This window comes from Biomphalaria glabrata, chromosome 12, assembly GCF_947242115.1.
Source record: "Biomphalaria glabrata chromosome 12, xgBioGlab47.1, whole genome shotgun sequence".
In the NCBI taxonomy this organism is placed as follows: domain Eukaryota; kingdom Metazoa; phylum Mollusca; class Gastropoda; family Planorbidae; genus Biomphalaria; species Biomphalaria glabrata.
Genome location: NC_074722.1, coordinates 19,381,813 through 19,403,016, shown reverse-complemented (window position 1 = coordinate 19,403,016; position 21,204 = coordinate 19,381,813). Strand labels below are relative to the sequence as shown.

The 21,204-nt window shown below is 35.2% G+C and overlaps 1 long non-coding RNA gene across 1 annotated transcript; it reads left to right on the top strand.

The window, feature by feature from the left end:
• Positions 1 to 4,062: 4,062 nt before the first annotated feature.
• LOC129922161 (uncharacterized) lies at positions 4,063 to 9,745 on the top strand. Its single transcript, XR_008774136.1, has 2 exons — positions 4,063 to 4,381; positions 7,378 to 9,745. It is a non-coding gene; the product is annotated as an uncharacterized LOC129922161 (long non-coding RNA).
• Positions 9,746 to 21,204: the final 11,459 nt, after the last annotated feature.

The window sequence follows — 21,204 nt, the reverse complement described above, 5'->3', positions numbered from 1 at the left end:
TTGGTCTTGTCGGGATAGCTTATAGTAAGCATCATCTTTCTTGTGATTTGGATGAGAGCTCATCCATTTCTCATTTATTTCATTTACAATTAATTTCTTCAATTCTTCTGGATAGAGTGCAGAGTTTATTTGTGAGTTAGTTCTCCCACTCTTAGCGAGTGTGTCAGCCTTCTCATTTCCTTCTAGTTGTATATGAGCTGGTATCCATTGAATAACAGGTTTTTTTGCTGTTGTTGTTGAGCTTTATAAGTGCTGTTCTGAGGTTTTTAATATAAGAGGAATCAGAGTTTTGCAAGCTTTGGAGGGTTGTTTTCGCATCGGTTAGAAGGACAATCTGACTGTGCAGGGAACTTGGATGATTTGCTAGCATAGTAGCAGCTAGTGCTAGTGCTTCCCTTTCTGCTCTGTGACTGTCAGAGAGCTCTCCAGTTGCAATGGATTTTTTTAGTTTTTCTCCATCTGGCCATTCGATAAGTATTCCAGCTCCTCCATTTGTGGTGGCTTTATGGGATGAGCCATCCGTGTAAACTCTCACCCACTGATTGCTAGGATAATTGGTTTGTAGAAAACAGTTCACTATTTCCTTGAGCTCTGTTGGTCTGTAATCAGATTTTCTTTTTATGTTTTCAATATGGTCTCTTATAGTAGGAAGAGGGCTTTCATCCCAAGGTGGAGATTCATTATAGTGTATCGAGGATTCCAGAGTAATTTTCTCAAGTTGGCGTTTCTTTTTTAGGTTTAGAGATTACTGTTTTAAATTGGTCCTTTTGAGACGTTTTTTTGAGGATTTTAGTTCTGAGTGGGTGCCTCTCCAAGGTTTCCAGTTTAGTGAATTGGGAAAGGATTTTTATTTCTCTTCTTTCATCCAGAGAGATCAGGGCAGCGGTTTCCTCCATAGCTCTTATGGGTGTTGTTTTGATTGCTCCTGTCATTATCCTTAGACCAATATTTTGTCTATTTTTCTTAGGTTGGTTTGGGCTGCTGAGCCCCATGCTGTGGCACCATATTCTAGTACAGGTCTTACGTAACTGGTATAGGTCTTTTTCAGGATGTTGTGATTAGCTCCCCAATCGATGTTCCTACATATTCTTCTGTGCTAATTAAGGCAAGGTCATCTGCATACATGCTGCTTTTAACTTTTCTTGGTAGGTTTTGATTTAGATCATTTATGAATATTAGGAAAAGTGTTGGGGATAGGACTCCTCCTTGGGGGACACCATTATTTATACCCACTGTGTGGCTTCTTTGTCCGTCCTTGCATGCAAACTAAGGCTTTTCTATTATTTAGATATCCTTTATCCAGTTGTACATTCTGTGGGATATGTGATGCTGGATTAGCTTGAGCATGAGACCTTGTTCCCAGACTTTGTCAAATGCTTTTTCTTAGTCAACAAACACAATTGTTGTTGGTTTCTTTTCTTGAAAGCCGTCTTCTATTTCTTGTGTGATGAAGGTGATTTGATCTTCTGTTGATCTGCCTTTTCTAAAGCCAGCCTGGGCTTCAGTGAGTAGGTTATTTGACTCAAGGATCCATGTGAGCCTGCTATTTATCACTCTTTCCATCAGTTTGCAAGTACAGCTAGTGAGGCTGATGGAACTAGTTGTATGATAAAAACATGGCTGCCTTGATAGACTACTAGCTGTATGATAAAAACTTGTCTGCCTTGATAGACTACTAGCTGTATGATAAAAACTTGTCTGCCTTGATAGACTACTGACTATGATAAAAACCTGGCTACCTTGATAGACTACTAGCTGTATGATAAAAACTTGGCTGCCTTGATAGACTACTGACTATGATAAAAACCTGGCTGCCTTGATAGACTACTAGCTGTATGATAAAAACTTGGCTGCCCTGATAGACTACTAGCTGTATGATAAAAACGTGGCTGCCCTGATAGACTACTAGCTGTACGACAAAAACTTGGCTACCTTGATAGAGTACTTGCTGTATGACAAAAAATTTGCTGCCATAATAGAGTGCTAGCTGTATGACAAAAACTTTGCTGCCTTAATAGAGTGCTAGCTGTATGACAAAAACTTGGCTACCTTGATAGAGTGCTAGCTGTATGACAAAAACTTGGCTACCTTGATAGAGTGCTAGCTGTATGACAAAAACTTGGCTGCCTTGATAGAGTGCTAGCTGTATGACAAAGACTTGCCTGTCTTGATAGACTACTTGTTGTTGTTTTGTTGACAAAAAACATTTCCTTGAAGGACAAATGGGGGGTTCATAAAACCTTGTCTACCTTGGTGCACATCTTGGCTATAGACTGTATATATCTCACTATTCCTCTTTCGTCCAAATTTTGAGCCATACATATAAACCAACCTAATGATTTAATGCCAACATGAATTAGCTGTTACCATTTTGTGCTGCTTCTTGGCTACACTGAATGGATGTGCCACATAATTGTCTATATTGTTGGACAGCATGGAGCTTTTATTTCCATCTTGGACAATGTGCTAACAACTGTTCAAAGAGGAGGGATGATTGTGTTTACTCAGAAAATAGTTCTGATCCCACCAAATCCCACCTGCTTCATAGAAGCACTTGTTAATCCACCCCTGCCCTTTGTTGACTACACTACTCAGTAAATAAACAAAAGATTTGAAATAAAATAATTTGGTCCATATAATGTTTGCATGGCTCAGAATCTCTCCTCTTTCACAGAACTCATTATATTATATTAATTGAAATCAGAATGATTAAGGACAAGGGAAATTTTTAATGAATACTAGTATTAGAGATTGATTAGCAGCATAGGCCCTACAAGGTCGGAGGTAAACCAAAACAGCTGCTGATTACAGAAAAGCAACAAGTTTTGTACAACACAAGGATAAAAAAGTCTTTGAAGAAAATTTCTAGAACTAGATTAAGAGATCTAGATATTTTTTTAAGTGTCTTAGCTGCATCTAGATATAGGATTACTTTTTGTAAAATGTCTTAGAAACACATTTTTTAAGGTTTCTAGTTTGCTTTAGTTTATAGCTACAGTAAAGTTCCCATTTCTGACCTAGTCATCCCTGGGTCAGATGATGTCAAATTTTTCTATGGCCAGCACAAGACCAACAGCATTTACTTTTCTCCAAACTAATGTCAGGTACCCACCAGTTCAGAAGTCAGCGCTTTACCACTCAACAACCGTGCCTCCAGTGTATATATCTAGCTCTAATTTTGTTTAAATTTGGATCTATCTTGTGTTTTATCTAATCTAGATGTAAAAGTCTAGTCTAGATGTGGGGCCCTATCCATTTTTGTTAATCATCACTAATAATATATGCTATGGTTTATCGTTAGGTTATTTTATGAATACCTTTTTCTTCTTCAAAATGCAACAAACAAAAATTAGTTGAATTTCATGTTATGTCACCAGATCTTGTGCTCAATCTATTGATCATTGTTGGTTAGATCTGGACTAATAATATCGTGAAAGATAAGAAGTGTGAGTGTGCTAACTTCTTTTGTCGTTATCATATTCTAGATCTATTAATTCAGTATCATAATCATATCCCTGTCATTCAATGAAATTATGAATGGGTACTTAATTGAATTGAACAACGGTATATTTAGATTATATAAAACAGTGCACCAGTGCAGATTTATATTCTAAGAGTAATTAAATAGATTAACAAGGATGAGACTTGAAATATTGATCTAGATTTCTAGAGCTAAGCTTGATCAAATGTTGCTTGCATAAAGAGAGAGCCTTTTTAGCCCTCACTGAACAGAACTCAGGATTTTCACGTGATTTTTTATTAAACTTTTGACATGGAAGAGCAAACCTCTTGTGTTAATAACAGTTTATGCATTATTTCAATTTCGCAATATTACCTGTAAAAACATCTAGATTTAGCTAGATATTTATTTAGCTTTTAAAAGTATACGCCTGCCCATGTCTCTTATTGCTAATAAAAAAATATCATTGTATGCATATTTAAAACCATTTGTTAAGTGCCAATGAAGTCCAAGTTCTACTAGCTTTTTATTAATTATAATAAAGATGGGAGAGATAAAAAACCAATTAATAATTGGGATATTGTCTAGTAACACTTGTAAACTTGTAAACAAGTTACGGTACCCAAGTTACAATGAAAACTTTTTTTTTTAATCTGGGATCTAAATTCTAGATCAAGATTATTCTAGATCCAATCTAGATGTAGAATAATAATCTATCTATCATCTAGTAGATCCATGGACGATTAATTATAGGTTTACTAGATCTATAATTAGACTAGTCTAGTAACTAGACTCTAGGCCTCCGCCTACTACTTAGTCTTAGTAACTTAGTACTACTAGTCTAGGCCTAGGGAGATCTAGATCTAGATTCTAAATCTAGAAATCTAGATGTTCAATGATGTTGTGATCATCGTAGCCGACGTAGGGATAATACTTAGAATCTAAATCTAATATAATTATTTATAATATATTTATATAGATCTATAAGTCTATACTATAACTAATAGTAGGCTACCTAGATCTCGTAATACTATAATAATAATAGTAATAAAAAAGTAGGCCTAATAGTACTTAAAGTTTGTTTTTTTATACTACTTCAACTTAGGTTAGTACCCTAATAATAATATAGATTAAATAGTTTTTTTAATACTACTTCAACTTATAACTAGTAATAATAATATCGATTATAGATTAAATAGTAAATATTATACTGTTCGCCTCCAATATTATTATCATTTTTATTTGTGAAATGTACACCAGCTAGATCTATGTCATCTATGTACTCTTTATGTAGACTCTTATTATAACCAATAGATTAGATCTAAATCTAAGATAGACTAAGACTTTGAAGAGTGAAAAAATCTCTAGCAGTGTTATGGGCTATTGCTGAAGCAAGTATTGTGTTGATCTGTAAGCCTAGTTGGCTGTGGGCAGTGTGGGCCCTCTTAGCTGCACAGCAGGCGACCTGATTATACTGGACTCTTTTTTCTATTTTTTTTTCTGTTAATATTTCCAACAAATTTCCGTAAGGATCAATAAAGCAGTCTTAGTCTTAGTCTTATTTGTGACCATGATAAAATGCTTTTATGAACTATATGACTCCTGTAGGCTATGTATGCCTAATAGTATTCAAGATGTAAATTTTCCTGATCATTTCATTACACTGAAACTATTTATCTTGTTAAATAATGTCTATGTTCAACAGAGCATTATTCAGTAGCCTAATTACGGATTACTTTTTACCTTTTACTTTCATAAACTGTTGGGCCTGCATCACGAGTCTTTTAATTACATTTATTATTTTGAGAAAAAAATGAGTTATAAACTAATTTTAATAATAGAAATATATGAGATCAAACCTTAAAAGCATGCCCATTATGGCACAGTTCCTTTTTGATTAGGGTTATCCCTCAATGCCCTAATTGCAGCTTGCGCCAAAACGTCTCACGCCAAAACGGGGGCACGAAAACGTCACATACCTTTAATTTGACTGGGAAGCTGATGATACTCTCCCAGATGTTCCACAGTTTGCTCATGGCAGGTTATGTCAAGCTTAAACGGGTTTTTATCTATTTTATTCGTCCTCCATTTCTTGTTATGTTTGATTCTAGGTATTTAAATGACTTTTTCTAATGTTTGGCCAATCAACTGTATGCAACATCTCGTACTATCTCCACCACAAAGTAATATTTTTCTGTTTTCGGCACTTATTTCCTCACCAACTGCTCTAGCTGCAACAGTTTTGAAATAATCAGGTTTATATCGTCTGCAAACCTGAGATTCGAAATAGGCCGCCTATTTGTTATCAAGCTAGGAGTAAATTCTTCTATGAGTTCTCATCATAATATTCTTCAAAAATAAGTTATAAAGAACCAGAGAGAGAATACACCCTTGCTGCACTTCTATGGATGTCCTAAAACTTTCCTCTGAAGTCTGCCTGTTCTTCGGCAAGGACCTCCTCAGCTTTTCTCTTGAGAATCATTCATAACATTATCTTGCTTGGGTGACTGATCAGACTTATTATTCTATAGTTTTGAGATTGTCTCAAGTTTTCTTTCTTGGGCACTAAAATGTTTATAAAATTATAAGATAAGAAGATAAATCTTTTTTTATTTAATCTGAAGATTGTTATATTATCTTTCAATGTGTGAGCTTTACAAAGTATACTGACTTTAAAAATACAATATCAATATCTAGAAAACATATATGCCTTTAAATCTGCCCTACATTTACAGTGGTTATAAATACATCTATTAGATAGGATTACAGTTGTAATTTTATAATATAGACATTTTGGTTATGTCTTTTAAAAATAAATATTTAAATCCTAACACACGAAAATAGGAAAATTTAATTTAATTGACCAATAAACCATTCAGAGTAATGATGAAGGAATATTTTTTCAATTCGTTGCATTGTTGCATTTATTTAAAAGTACATAATTCTGGTTATTTCCCTTGAGTTCAGTAATATACCTTAGTTCTGTCAGCAATCTTTGTCATATTATAGTATCATCGATCTCTTTCTTCTAACTACAACCATATAGTGCCACGGATCGATACACTAGTAAGCTTTGACCTTATTCTAGTAAATTAAAATTCTAGGCTCTGGAAGAAATGATTGTAAAAGTATAAATAGAAGGTTTGTTTAATTGAGTTCATTGATGTCCTTGAAGTCATTAGAGTTTTGGACCTACTTACAGCCCATCACCAGGGGCGGACTGGCTATATGGGCATTCGGGCAAATGCCCGGTGGGCCGGTAAGGCCACCTAAAGGGCCTCACGAATGTCACTATAGAAAGTATTAAATTTTTGAAAGGTTTATAGCAGCATTTTGTTGCAAAAGGGACCCTCTGAGCATCGTGTTTAAAAAGCAACTTTAACAGACTCTTACAGTATAATGCTACTTTTATCTATCACATTTTCCGAAATAATGTAGGCTGATAGCCAACAGCCGTTGTAGGTTTCATCATTGAAGGGTCTCTACATACTTAGCCATTACAAAGCAACATACTGCTTAAATGTCGTATAAAGATAAAGAGTTCACTGTGTGCATGCGTCAAGTTATCGATACATTATCAAACTTAACAAATTGATTTTTAGGACAAGTAGAACTAGAGTTGGATGCCTATTATATGACATTCAAGTTTGGGGCCGAATGGAATAGAAATGCCGGGGCCGATTTTGACAGCCAGTCCGCCCCTGCCCATCACCCCTATTACAATCACTGGCAGATCCAGGAGGTGGGGCATTAGGGGCTATAGCCCCTCCCCCGCTTGACCAACCCTTTGAGGACGGGGGGCGGTGAATTTTAGTATAGAAATTACACAAATTGTATACAAATTCTTTACTTATGTTAATAATATTTAATAATTTTTCTATTTGAACTAATCACATCTACTATTCTCCCTATTCAAGCCAAATTTCAGCATGAAGTCGAGCCCTATTATGCAGTCATCTGTGTCTTGCTATCTGACCGGATGGCTGATCGTGTGGCACCAGTATCAAGGAGAAAGTGGTAGTTCTGACCTCCAATTTTTCCGTTGACTTTTAGGCTCCTACTCTGCCCTAGCACGGCGACCAGGATTACGGTTGCAGGGAGTCTCATTCTCTTTGTCGCCGGGTTCCGCCCCTTTGAAGCCGACCTGTGCTAGTTTTCCTGGTAGCCCCTGAAACTTTGTCGTGCATACATTTCTGATCTGTGATGGGTTCCGGTTTGTCGAAATCTTCTAGTGCAGATTCTTTGTATATGGCCAAGTTCACCACAATTCCAAATTCGTACAGGGGCCCTAGATTGATCTTCTGGTATCTGGGTTGTTCGTTGTTCATCCAGTGCCTCTGTCACCCTTCTGACAAGTTGTGCGAATCTTTGACTTCCAGCCTTTGGCCTTGATGAGTGCTCCCACATGCGTCTTTAGCAGCTTCAAATGAGAGAGCGTATACTAGGGCTTCGCTGGCCTTGAATTTAGCACTAACTCTGGTGGCTTTCTTCAACTCATGGTCTCGAAGCGCATCAAAGAAAGCGTCTGTAATGATGTGCGGCGGTTGAATAGGACGAATGTGCGAGGCGTTCGATGTCTGTTTCATCGGGGCGCTGTTGTCGGGTCTTCATTTGTACTCGATAAACTTCTTGCAAATGTGCATCCCCGTATTTTAGTTCCATAGCTTGTACGAGAGTGGCGAAGTCTTGCTGGTTCGGTAGAGATTGAAGCAGTTCGGATACCTTTCCTCTTAGAGAGAACATAAGGGCAGTTCCTTTCTTCTCCTCGCTGTTCCATTTGTTAACTTTAGCGGGTGCCTCAAATTGCTTCTTGTACACGGACCAGGACACGGAACCATCAAATATGGGGGGATGGGAAGAGGGCTTCATGTTCGGAGACTTCCGTTACAAATGACGTCATATTTGTTTCCGATGCATTAGTGTGCTTACAGTGAACTTGCGTCTTTAATTCTTCGATGGCCTTCTCCACTGCGTCAACTCTCTGATTCATCTGTTCATCAATAGTGGTGATTCTTTCCTCCACAGCATGTGTGCGTTGGTTCATAGCCAATAACTCGATTTTGATTCCCGAGTCTTTGGTATTTATCTTGGAGTACATGGCATATATCTTGGAACTGGTGTTTCCTAGCCCCGTATTCATCTCTTCTCGCATAGAGTTCAAGAGCCCCTCCATATCTGATTCGACTTCCAAAAGATACATGAGGAAAAGGAAGGGAGATAGGATGCACCCCTGTCTCACACCTGTCTAGATGCTAAAAAAAACTCTGTTGTTCCTTCTTCTGTTTTAATGCAGCAACTAGACTGACTGTATATGTGTCCTAGGATCTGGACGAATTATTCTGGGATTCTCAGGCTATTTTCCATAGTGATTTTCGCTAGACACTATCAAACACTTTCTTAAAGTCTACGAAATTGATCGTTAGCCGTTGTTGATACTCAAGACTTTGTTGTATGATATTTCGTAGAACGAAGATCTGCTCTGCAAATTATCTGCCTCTTCGGAAGCCTGTTTGTTCTTCTCTGAGCCTCTTATCTACAGACTGTTGAAGCCGTCTCAATAAAACAGTACTGAACACTTGTGCTGACTAGATCAAAGGCTTTTAACAGGTCGACAAATATACAAAGGCATCCTTTGTTCTCTGTTTTTTTCCTGAAGTTGATGGATGGAGAAAATCGTATCATTTGTGGATCTCCCGGAGGGAAAGCCGCACTGTGATTCTGTATACACCCGATCAGTAAGTTTTTGTAGTCTGGGAAGTATCACTTGAGCAAAGACTTTGCCTACAATACTTAGTAGGGAGATTCTCCTGTTATATTTGCAATCGCTTCTGTCACCTTTGTTCTTACACAGACTGAGGAAAATCAGAAGACAGGAGAAGAGGCAAAGGCGAGCAACCGGCGCCTAAACTAGCACGCTTCCTGCAGGAGGGGCTCGTTAGCCTTGGTTGGCTACCCATCTAGGAGAAAGAAAACTCTGAATGCAATACAAATGTTTTATAGCTAAACTTGACATTTCCCTTTGGTTTATTTAAGAAAAATGAATTGCTTTAGGTCTGTAGATTCAACATTTTTATATTCTCTCAATTTTGTTAATACTTGGTATCTGTTTTTTTTGTTTTCTTCAGGCCATCGATTGATGATTACAAGACAGAAAAAAATTGAATGAGTCATTGAACAATAAAAAGAAGGAATACCAAGTTCCTGGCCATTCTACATCATTTTGTTTTCAAATTGTATACAAAGTATCAATTGATCTTGAAGATATTAAAGTGTTAAAATAATCAATCTGTTGCTTGTCATTAAATTATAGCGCATAATGAATAGTTAAGTGTTGTTGTTGTACTATTTGGTACACACACTCACAGAGAATCCAAAACATTGATTAAAAAAAAATCCAACGTGTTATTCTTTAATAGGCAAGAAACAAGTATTGTATGATGATCTTTTGAATTAGATTTAACTTTCAAATATTAATAAATAAAATGTATACTAATTATAAATAAAATAATAAAGATGTCTCTGAATTGGTTTAATACAAATAAGTTAATTCATATTTTAAAAGAAAACACATCACAACCTTACTTTTTCACCCAAGCTAAAGAAAGGGAGATGACATTTAATGTAATAAAATAGAAAGAGACAAAAGCTAAACGCACTTTTCTCGTTCCATATGCTAGGACAAATGTGTACAAATGCTCCTTCTTCCCTAGTGCTATTAGAGCATGGAATGGGTTACCTGAGCCAGCCAGGAAAACCAGTGACTTGGCAGAATTAAAGTCATTGGTTAACATGCATGACGCGTAGGAAGTAATCATCTTTTTTTTGAAGTAATGTCTGTATTGTATAAGATAAGATAAATTTGGTTAAAGATGTTCTTTTAGTGAAATGAGTACAGGGAGTCCAATCTTTGAATGCTAGCTAAGAGAAATGCTTAAACGATTAGGTTTGATTAGAGTGACACCTTTAGTAAAATCATTACATTTGAGAGACTCTTCGGGATAGAAGTCAAGTATCAGTAGCTATAATACATAAAACACTGAGCCATAATCTTTAAATACAAAATAATATCTAATATAATAGCCTACTCATAAAGACAAAAAGATAAAGGCACGTGTATTCTTCATTCCATAAGATAGGATAAATTGCGTAGATCTAGACAAGAGTTGCCCCTACCTGAAGAAGCGCTTTAAAGATCAGCTGCAACTCAATCAAGAGAAACAGCTGACAGGCTTCCAAAAGGTAGCCTGAGAACTTTTAAAAATAACATAAGATACACATTGGAGACCGAAAGATGAACTATGAAGGTCTTAACTAGGAGTGCATACAGTGACTTATTACATATCTCTTTTCGAGTCGCATATCCGAATGGGTATGCAAAACCTGGATGGGTGGAATCATTTCTCGAAATCGGCTCAAACGGCATATCAATAGAATATTTATTATTAAGTCTATAACCAGAATTTTTTTTGGGAGGAGGAAAAAATTTTATGTTTTTAAAAACTTTATCTGTGAGTCTTTTTTTTTTAAACAAGCAAAATAATCGCTTTATAAGATTTATAAAGTCTAGGCCTATATAAAGGGATAATCTTTAAAAAAAAAAAAAACTAGTTTTTTTAATGTCTTTCTTCTTTTACAAGAAGAAGAGGTATATTGTATGCTACTTGTCTGGACTAAATTTGCATAGAAATCATTTTTTTGTTACTTTTTAATCTAGTTACGAGATTTTAAAGCAATGCCGATTTGAGGCTCATTTTCGTCTAGCTCATTTTGCAAGAAGGTATTGAAAGAGGCATATATACATTGGGATCAATCATTATTTTAACACAGAGAGGAGATAAGCGTTTATTTAATTCTTAATTTTTTAAAACAAAGTATGACTTGTAGTGATTGATTCTCCTGAGGCGACAATGAACTCGAGAGCTCACTCTGATTATCTCTCTATTCAATTTTGACTTTTTTTTTTTAAATCTAGATCTAACTGATAGAAACGATGCATGGCAGTTGAAACATTTGTGTCAATATCTCCACGCTAATCATAATTATAATGCAATTCTTGAGAATGAGAATTGTGTTTAAATCAGGGGTGGGCAAATTATGGCCCGCGGGCCACATGCGGCCCGACGGACTGTTTTACGCGGCCGGGGAAACCTACAGAAATTAGGTGTGCCCACAGATTACACATACAAAAAATACGAATATTTAAAAAATATCTTATTTTAAATATCTATATTATTGCAATTTTTGAGGTGAAAGAAACATTGTCTTTACATGTCATTCTAAAAAAAAACTTAAAGTAAACGATTATTTTTATTTGCAATATTTCGAAAAATTCAGTTAAAGATTTAAACTCAGGGAACTATTTTATTCAATGCTTTGAAGAACAGTGTTGAAAGTCTTGGGCTAGCTTGGAACAAGATGGCAAGTATAACAACTGATGGAGCCCGTGTTTTGACTGAGAAAAGCAGGTTTTTAATAAATTAAAGAAGATATCTCAACCATAAACTTTAAACGGAAACTTTTGCTCAGAGCTGAATTGAATATCAGTTATATTATTGACCAAACTATCTCAGTAATGTAACTTATCACTGCTAGGGGTCTTAACCATAGGCAGTTCCGATGAGTACTTGAAGATTAGGAAACAAAACATTCTGATGTTCGTTACAACAGTAGTATCCGCTGGCTTAGCATGGGCAAGGTAGTGAGAAGAGATGGAATCTCAAGGAAGAAATGGACTGTGACTTTTTTACAGCCAAACCCCTCGAGGGAGTTCTTCCTTACCACCAGCAATGTTCACCGTAAGCCTACTTTGGAAGCTTTCATGTGATTATGATTCCTCTTCTCTGTTCTCTTCTCTGTTTTCTATGAGGCATTTGCCACTATGAGGACGGTGAAAGATTTACACCAAATCGCTTTATGTAGAATACCGTGCAATGTTCACGCTGGTTGTTTCGTTCTTTGGATGTGAGTGATCATAGACTAATGTTTTATATGAATAGTTTGTAAGTTCATAACCTCTAAAATACATGCTTACAATACCGAAACCTGTCTTTTTAACCATGGGTAGATCTATCAGGAAGACTAACTCTTTGTCATCTTTGTTTTTACAAAGCTTGTTTCAACTTACTGTCTGGTAAAAAGTTTGTTCACGTTATTTCTCCGACATTCTCGGATTAAGCTGAAATTTTGCAAACTTATTTCTTTTATCTGACAACACAAGAATCAGTAAAAACAAAATTAACCAACTAGCTTATTTACTTTTGGTAACTAATTATTTTTTGGTATCTCGAACAAGGGAAAGACACTGTACTTGACTGAAGTTGTGGTATAAGCTAAATTAGTCCTCTTTATAGGACGCCACTATAATTTGAAACAAATATTATATAACTATACAATCTTCTCTAATTATAGGTACCTCACTAGCAGAGTGGTTAGCACATCGGCCCAAGGAGGCGTGAGAAACGCTTTCGAATACAAGCCGTTCTCTCTTTTTTTTTTTTAAATGCTTTCAAAAATCAATTACGGTAAAATCCATCAAAAATATTTCTAATTGCACAGATTTTTAGCGGCCCCCGAAAGGGGAATAGACGCTATTAGTTTTGTGTTGTCTGTCTGTCTTCAAGCAGTTTTTTCATAAAAATACATCATTTTTACAACTATTCACTACTAATAGTAGCAAACACGGGAGAGTATTTAGTAAGGGAGATGACACATTTATGCAAACGTTTTTAGATTTTTTTTTTCAAAAATATGTTGTTGTTTTTTTTAATTGTACCATATTAGGCCTACTAAGTTAAATAATCTCAGTCCTATAAGCTACCTATATTTAAGAAAAAAAAATCTATTTAGTGTGCATACAAGTAGAATTTAACTTACAACAATAATTAATAAGCAGTGTATCATATTATGGACGTGAACTGTAGCGGAGAATTATATATCTGGAATACTTAACTAAAACAGAGAATCATATCGAAATGGAACATTAGGCAAGTCAAAGGACGAAACACAATAAGGAATCAGGAACGAACACGTGAAAACCCAAGAAAGGGGAAAGAAGAGTAACTCCAAGAAACCAAGAACAAGGGCAGACTTTTACGTTTTATGTAAACACTGTTTGTCTTCTGTTGTTCCTGTATTGAGAATCAAGCATGACCACATGATATCTAAACAAAAAATTCTTTGTATAAATTTGTACTATATAACAATTATGTCCATAGTGGCTTCTTTGCGAATATTGAACAAATACCACCACTATCCGTATTGTGCATACCTGTGCAGTCTACATACAAATAATTATTTATTACTACCTTGCAGACGTTTACCTTCTACACAGACATTGTTTTTCTTCTGTTGTTCTTATATTGAGCATCAACATAACCTCATATCTCAACAAGCTTTTGCATCAAATTAGTATTTAGTTTAATCTTTTTTTTTTACATACGTCAAAGTTTTTACTAATGTAAAAAAAATCTACACCACCATTGTCAATATTGCGCATGCTTGTGCAGTCTACAGAGAAATAATATATTAAAGAGGGGAAGAGGAAAAATTTAAAAAAAAAGGGGGGGGGGAAGGGGTAAAATATTCAAGAAAAAAAAGTATATATATACACATATATATAGATAGGGCCTACATATAAAATAACTTTCAGTACGACTCTAATTGACCCCTGTGACCAAAACAAAAAGCCACAGAGAAATTGTCACAGAACAGAAACTCCCTAGATACTGACTCTAACAGACAGGATTTCCACATTGATGATGAGAAAGTAGTTTTCCGAATCTCAAGGGAGGAAATCAAAATTTGTCATATGAAGGGAGACAACAAAAGAAACAATATAAATGTTTAAATGCCTATGTTCGCATAGTTGTGTACACACATAGTTGTGTATGCACGTTTGATAGAAGTTAATATAAAGAGCTGAGGTAATGTAGCAAAGCACAAGGGAAACAACCATAAGCAATGTAGACAAAGTGGAAAAATATGTGACTACGATGTTTAAAATGTTTTAATATCATTTAAGTTTCTACTTTCACTTTTTGATTGTTTCTATTTAATTACTTATTGTTGACATTCTCACCACATATATTATAAGAACCTTAAATTTAAAAAATATTCATTATATGCTATTGGAAAAAATAACGCCAAATACAAAGCAATTTAAAACGTTAAAATATTATGACAACCTAAATGTAATTATTTGCATTGCCATGTTTGCAATCATTGTACTTTAAAATGTAACGATTTAATTTGTACGCTTACTAATAAAATATGCCTCTTTTTGTTTGAAAAAAAAGCCCAAAAAGAGGCCAATATCCCAAAAAAGAGGCAATGCCCAAAAAAGAGGCAAAGAAAAGAGGCAAAAGCCCAAGGATTCCTAGGATGTAAACAGCTCGACAACTGAAGTCGAAAGCTAAAAAGCTGAGGTATCCTAAAAAAAAAAAAAAGGGAAAAGTTTTATTTGTTAAGACTTCAAATGAGAGATTGGCCCTTTACAAAACAATTAGATCAATTACAGCATTTAGGCCAGGTTCACATTTAAATTCAACTTCACCTTCTCCTATCCCTTTGTCTAGTTGGGGCACCACACAAGATCTCTCATACGTCTTTCTCCATTCATATATGTCCTTTGCATTTGATAGAATTTCATTCACCGACAGGCCTGTCATTTCTTTGATGTCTTCCCATCGCTTTCTCTGACTTCCTCTTTATCTTCTTACTGGTACTGTTCCTTGAAAGAAGATCTTTGCGAGCCCTGATGACCTTTTGATGTGGCCATACAGTTTGAGTTTACGTTTTTTTTGACAGTGGTTAGCAGGTCATCGTGGGGTCCAATTGTTGTATTAGCCCTGTTTCTAATCTCTTCATTCGTGATGCAGTCTTTGTAAGTGACACCTAGTATTTAACTTTATCTTTATAATCATCAGTTCATTGAATACATATGAATATTAACAATTCAATCACAATAGCATTAATAAATCTCCGTATCCTGTGGTATCAAGTCGTTAGTCGAATAATACAACTGTATCGCTAACACTTTCGACACGAGCATGTCTCTTCTTTTTATATCTTTTTGTAGTTGTTGATAAGTTTGAAGTTAATAGTTTCAATATTCTTTCTGAAAATATTAATACCTGCTTTTTTAACTGCCCGAGCGGACCTTTTCGGGGGTCGATTTTGAGTTAGTTTTCCACACAAACTGATTTGTAACTTTGTTCATTCTGAGTCTTGATCTTCTATATATATTTTCTGACCCGACTGACCCAAACTAATTGATACACTTAATATAAGCTTTGTTTGTTTACTTTGAGGTATTGTTGTATTTTGCTTATTAAAATGTACATGTTGCAATGAGAGTAACGCATGTTTTGTCCCTTACAATTTCATATTTTAACTACACGTTAAACTCCCAACATGCTTTGTCTGTCTCTCTGTCTTGTACACAATTTGTACACGTTCTTTCACCAACTTTCCAATCTCGGATCATGATGAAAGCTGACACAATTATTTATTTCTCCTAACAAAACATGAGAAAACCAACAGTAGTAATAGTATCAATTAACTTAATGGTTTAAAAACAAAACACACACCAATCGTAGAATGATAATTAACCTTATTTTCAGATTGTATAGTTTTAGTGTTTTAATAAATAAAAATAAAATTAAATGTAACAAAATTTTATTTTAAAAAAGAATTATGTAACAACCCAGATAATTCTTTGGTGAGACTATAAAAGGAAAGTGAACTAGCTAATTGGTCAGCAGTTATTGATGTCATTATTTTCACTGAGCTTCACAAAATTTAAAATAAAACAAATCATAATAAATTTATGTTTGATGTGAACTAGTACATAGCTGGATTTACTTTTTATTTAATTGAGTTTTAAGATATTCAACTGAAGAAAAAATACATAAGTATATATAGATCAATGGCTGCTGCACATTATGTGTGGTTTACCTACTTCACAATCTCTTATCCCCCACAATTTCTATCAGTACCCTGGCCATATTGTGTAAGACTTTCAATGATCTTGTAACAAATTCATTTCTTTCTCCCCTCTTACTGCCAGCAAAGTTTTCAACTTAAAAGTTCAGATTTGTGGATTGGGAAGATAACTCTTTTCATATTTTGAATAGCTAGATGCTATTGCAACAGGCATTCAACTATACAACTAGTGGATGAAAACCTCCCTGTAAATTAAACTGCTGATTACGAATATAAGACCTTGTGATCCATCGGGCAATTGATATGACTATTCTATGAAGAGTTACAAGGGTCACTTGTGGTCATAGTCTTGTCACATCATCGGATTAAATGTCTGTGTACAAATTAAACTGTCTTAAAATTTGTGCATTACAAATATATTAGCCCATTAAAATGATCTTGTTACATTTTTATTACATTTGTTGTTGTTGTCGTTGCTTTTCCAACTAATAGGTCTAAGTAGTTTTATAAATATTGCGAGCGAATACAATGTAGCCTAATCAGAGTCTTTGCCTAGAATTTATGGACGCCATCTTATATACATTCTATACACCTATTATTAGACCATCTCGCAAAATACCGTTTTTTTTTTTGTTTTTTTTTTATTTATTAGATCTAGATCTATAGTTAATTCAAATTTTCAATTTCCAAAGATAAAAAATATGAATATCTCTGACTTTATAACTTTATATGAAAGCTTCTTATCATTCACTTGTTCATTATTAAGTTGATTTAAAATCCATCTCTTCTTATGTTATTTTTCTGTCACATCTCACGTGGATGTGTGGCTTAGTGGTTAAATAGTCTGTCTCTCAATCAAACTTCTTTCTAAGGGGTCTCAAGTACGAATCCCGAATCTGGCAGTTTTTCACAACAAATAATTTTAAATCAAGTAAATCAATTAAATTTAAATTAAATTAAAAATATGTGACAATATAGTTCTTAAAAAAAAAAACTAATCTAAAAAAATAGATGTGATGCGTACAAGTGCAACTGGGTATGGTATGGAAGGTTGCAAATATGTAAATTCCCATATAAGTATACGTATATTGTAATGTATCTTGGGCATAGATATGATGCATGTGTGGGGGGTGGGTGAGTAGGTATGGTGTGGAGTGTGCGGAGTAGGTGAGATGTGGAGTAGGTAAGGAGCATGACGGAGCAGGTGTGGAGTAGATGAGGTGCGTACATGTGCAAGTGTATGACGGAGCAGGTGTGGAGTAGGTGAGGTGCGTACATGTGCAAGTGTATGACGGGGCAGGTGTGGAGTAGGTGAGGTGCGTACATGTGCAAGTGTATGGGGTGGGGTAGGTGTGGAGTAGGTGAGGTGCGTACATGTGCAAGTGTATGGGGTGGGGTAGGTGAGGTGTGTGTAGAGTAGGTGAGGTGCGTACATGTGCAAGTGTATGGGGTGGGGTAGGTGAGGTGTGTGTGGAGTAGGTGAGGTGCGTACATGTGCAAGTGTATGACGGAGCAGGTGTGGAGTAGGTGAGGTGTGTATATGTGCAAGTGTATGGGGGGGGGATAGGTGAGGTGTGTGTGGAGTAGGTGAGGTGCGTACATGTGCAAGTGTATGAGGGGAGGGGGTGTGGAGTAGGTGAGGTGCGTACATGTGCAAGTGTATGGGGTGGGGTAGGTGAGGTGTGTGTGGAGTAGGTGAGGTGTGTACATGTGCAAGTGTATGACGGGGCAGGTGTGGAGTAGGTGAGGTGCGTACATGTGCAAGTGTATGACGGAGCAGGTGTGGAGTAGGTGAGGTGTGTACATGTGCAAGTGTATGACGGGGCAGGTGTGGAGTAGGTGAGGTGCGTACATGTGCAAGTGTATGGGGTGGGGTAGGTGAGGTGTGTGTGGAGTAGGTGAGGTGCGTACATGTGCAAGTGTATGGGGGGGGTAGGTGAGGTGTGTGTGGAGTAGGTGAGGTGCGTACATGTGCAAGTGTATGGGGGGTTAGGTGAGGTGTGTGTGGAGTAGGTGAGGTGCGTACATGTGCAAGTGTATGACGGAGCAGGTGTGGAGTAGGTGAGGTGTGTATATGTGTAAGTGTATGGGGGGAGATAGGTGAGGTGTGTGTGGAGTAGGTGAGGTGCGTACATGTGCAAGTGTATGAGGGGAGGGGGTGTGGAGTAGGTGAGGTGCGTACATGTGCAAGTGTATGAGGGGGTTGACGTAGAGCGTGCGGAGTAGGTGAGGTGCAAGTGAAGTAGGTGCAAGTGGGTTGCGTGTGGTGCATGTGTTGAGGAAAAATCAAAATCCAAGACTATAGATTTAAACTAGATGATCAACCAGACTTCAAAGTAAGTGAGGTGAAGTACAATAAGTGAAAAAATAAATTGGGGTGTTGTAAATATGAGATGTTCATGAGGGGGTATATAATGGACTGTAACGTGATCTTCATAACAAACGAATTTCACATTTACTAAATTTAGAAAGCCTTATACATAGAGCACAGAATCTTCAAAAACAAACATATCGTTTGCTGTAAATGATTTATTGTGTTTGTCTATTGATTATATCTGTGGACATTATAACAAAATTCATTTTTGAAATGTGAGAAATTATATACTAAGCTTATTCAATTTTTAGATTCAGAACAGTACAGAGAAAGTCTGTACCCTCTCTGTTGGCTCTCTGTGATAAGACCTAAACACTTAAATGCCCTTGTTCAACTGCTGTGCCATGTTTTCTACTACATAGTTCTAGTTTGCAGACCATTTCATTATTTTGAGCACAGGCTTGGAACTCACGCCCCATTTTCTTAGCCTAACCATGCTTCTCTATATTCAAAATAAACATGAAGACTTACCTGATCATAGCTTAGCCTTTTTGACTCTTTATATTCTTAAAGCCACATAAGCCAACATTATTTTTCACTTTCTAAATTGAATTATTTACCCTAACCCTCTTCACTACTTCTAAAAAATATTCTTTAGACTAATAAACTGTTCATGATCTGTTCAGCTAATTTATCATGCTTTTTAAAAATCCTCTTAAAATTATTTTTGATATAATTGAATTTTAGAGTATATAACTTTTTTTTGGATGCCTTATAATTATCTAAACATATATTTGTTTAGTTTGTTTGTTGTTTTTTTTGGTCTACATATTTTTGAGCTCTGATATATTTAAATTTTAGACTAGATCTGTTTTCCTTATATTTTGCTATAGCTTCATACAATTTTTTTTAATTTATAATTTGTATCAATTTATCAGATTAACAAGTAATTAATTTTTAAAGAATATTATGTGATTTTTGGTTAGATGGAAATTTGAATTTTATTTGATGGAAGCTTTTTAAAGTATTTACCTGAGTTTATTAAAAAAAAATTTAAGCTCATCATGCAACATTTAAAAAATTTACTTTCCTGTATAATAAATTTGCTGGGTTTACAAAATAAGTTTTTACAGATCATTTTTTTTTTTACTTATTCTTTACCAGTATTTCAAATAATTGTCACAGTTTTTCACTTATAAAAAACTTTCATGTGTGACACTTTTTTTGGGGGACACAATATGCTTCAAACTAGTCTTATATCATCACCTTTGATAGCCCACACTAATGAATTTTATATATGCATATCCCACCTTTGTTAAAAAGACTCCTTTAGCATATTCATTGTGTAATGATCTAACAACAATAAATCATCTCACAAAAAAAAAAATTCAGACAGCTGTCTTTTGTTCCATATTATATCATGTGCTCTTTCATTCCATACAGTGTGTATCATACAGTATTTTTTCTCCAATTGATTAGTAACTATTACATTCCAGCCCAATCTGCAGTCTAGATATTTCTAACTAAATTATGCCCAAAATTTATGCTTATTATATTCATTGACTTGTCATTTCCAATGACTTCTCAGTTGGGTAACTTTTTTAATTTAAAAAGAAAAATACCGTGTAAATTTATTTTAGTTTAATTTTTTTCAAAAAAAAATAACCTGGCTAAAATGTTTTTGTGTTTATTTGATCTTTACATTTTAAATTTTAAATACATATGACAAATAGACAGTATTACTTCACAAGCATCATTTTCAGAAAATAAGTTGGTCACTGCTGGGTCTGCATATTCCCTTGCAATGTAACACTCTTTCCTAATCTTTTAACTCCAAAAAATTACTTATTAAAACTAATATGAAGATTTAGATTTCATTTGAGGAACCTATATAATAGTGTAGGCTCACACATTATTTCTCTCCACCCAATCTCGGATCAAGCTGAAATTTCACACACTTTGTTTTCGCCTGATAAAACAAGAATCAATTAAAAAGAATAACCAATCAGTTAATTAACTATTGGTAATTAATTAATTCCTTTTGTATCAAACAAGGGAAAGAAATTGTAATGAAATGATGTGTTGGTATAAGTTGAATTAGTCCCCTTTATACTTTGTAGAGAGAAAAGTTTGAGACAAACAATAGAACCTTCTATTTTCATTACCAACTTAATACATTTAGAAAGAATGTTTGAAAACCTCAGGTTTATAGGGGATCGATCACTATTTTAATACAGAAGTGAGAAATGCGTTAGTTCATTGATTTTGTCTGAGATATGAGTAATTTAATTGATTTTGTCTTAGATATGCGTTATTTAATTGAATTTCACCGGAGATATTAGTTATTTCAGATTTCTGTGCTCCACCACTCAGGCAAAATGTCTTAAATTAGCATATATCTAGTTGCCTTAGCATAATTTAATTCGTGCATTTGTTTTTCCAAGTTTGTTTTTTTTTTGGAAATACCAAGTTTGACAACTCTGGAAAC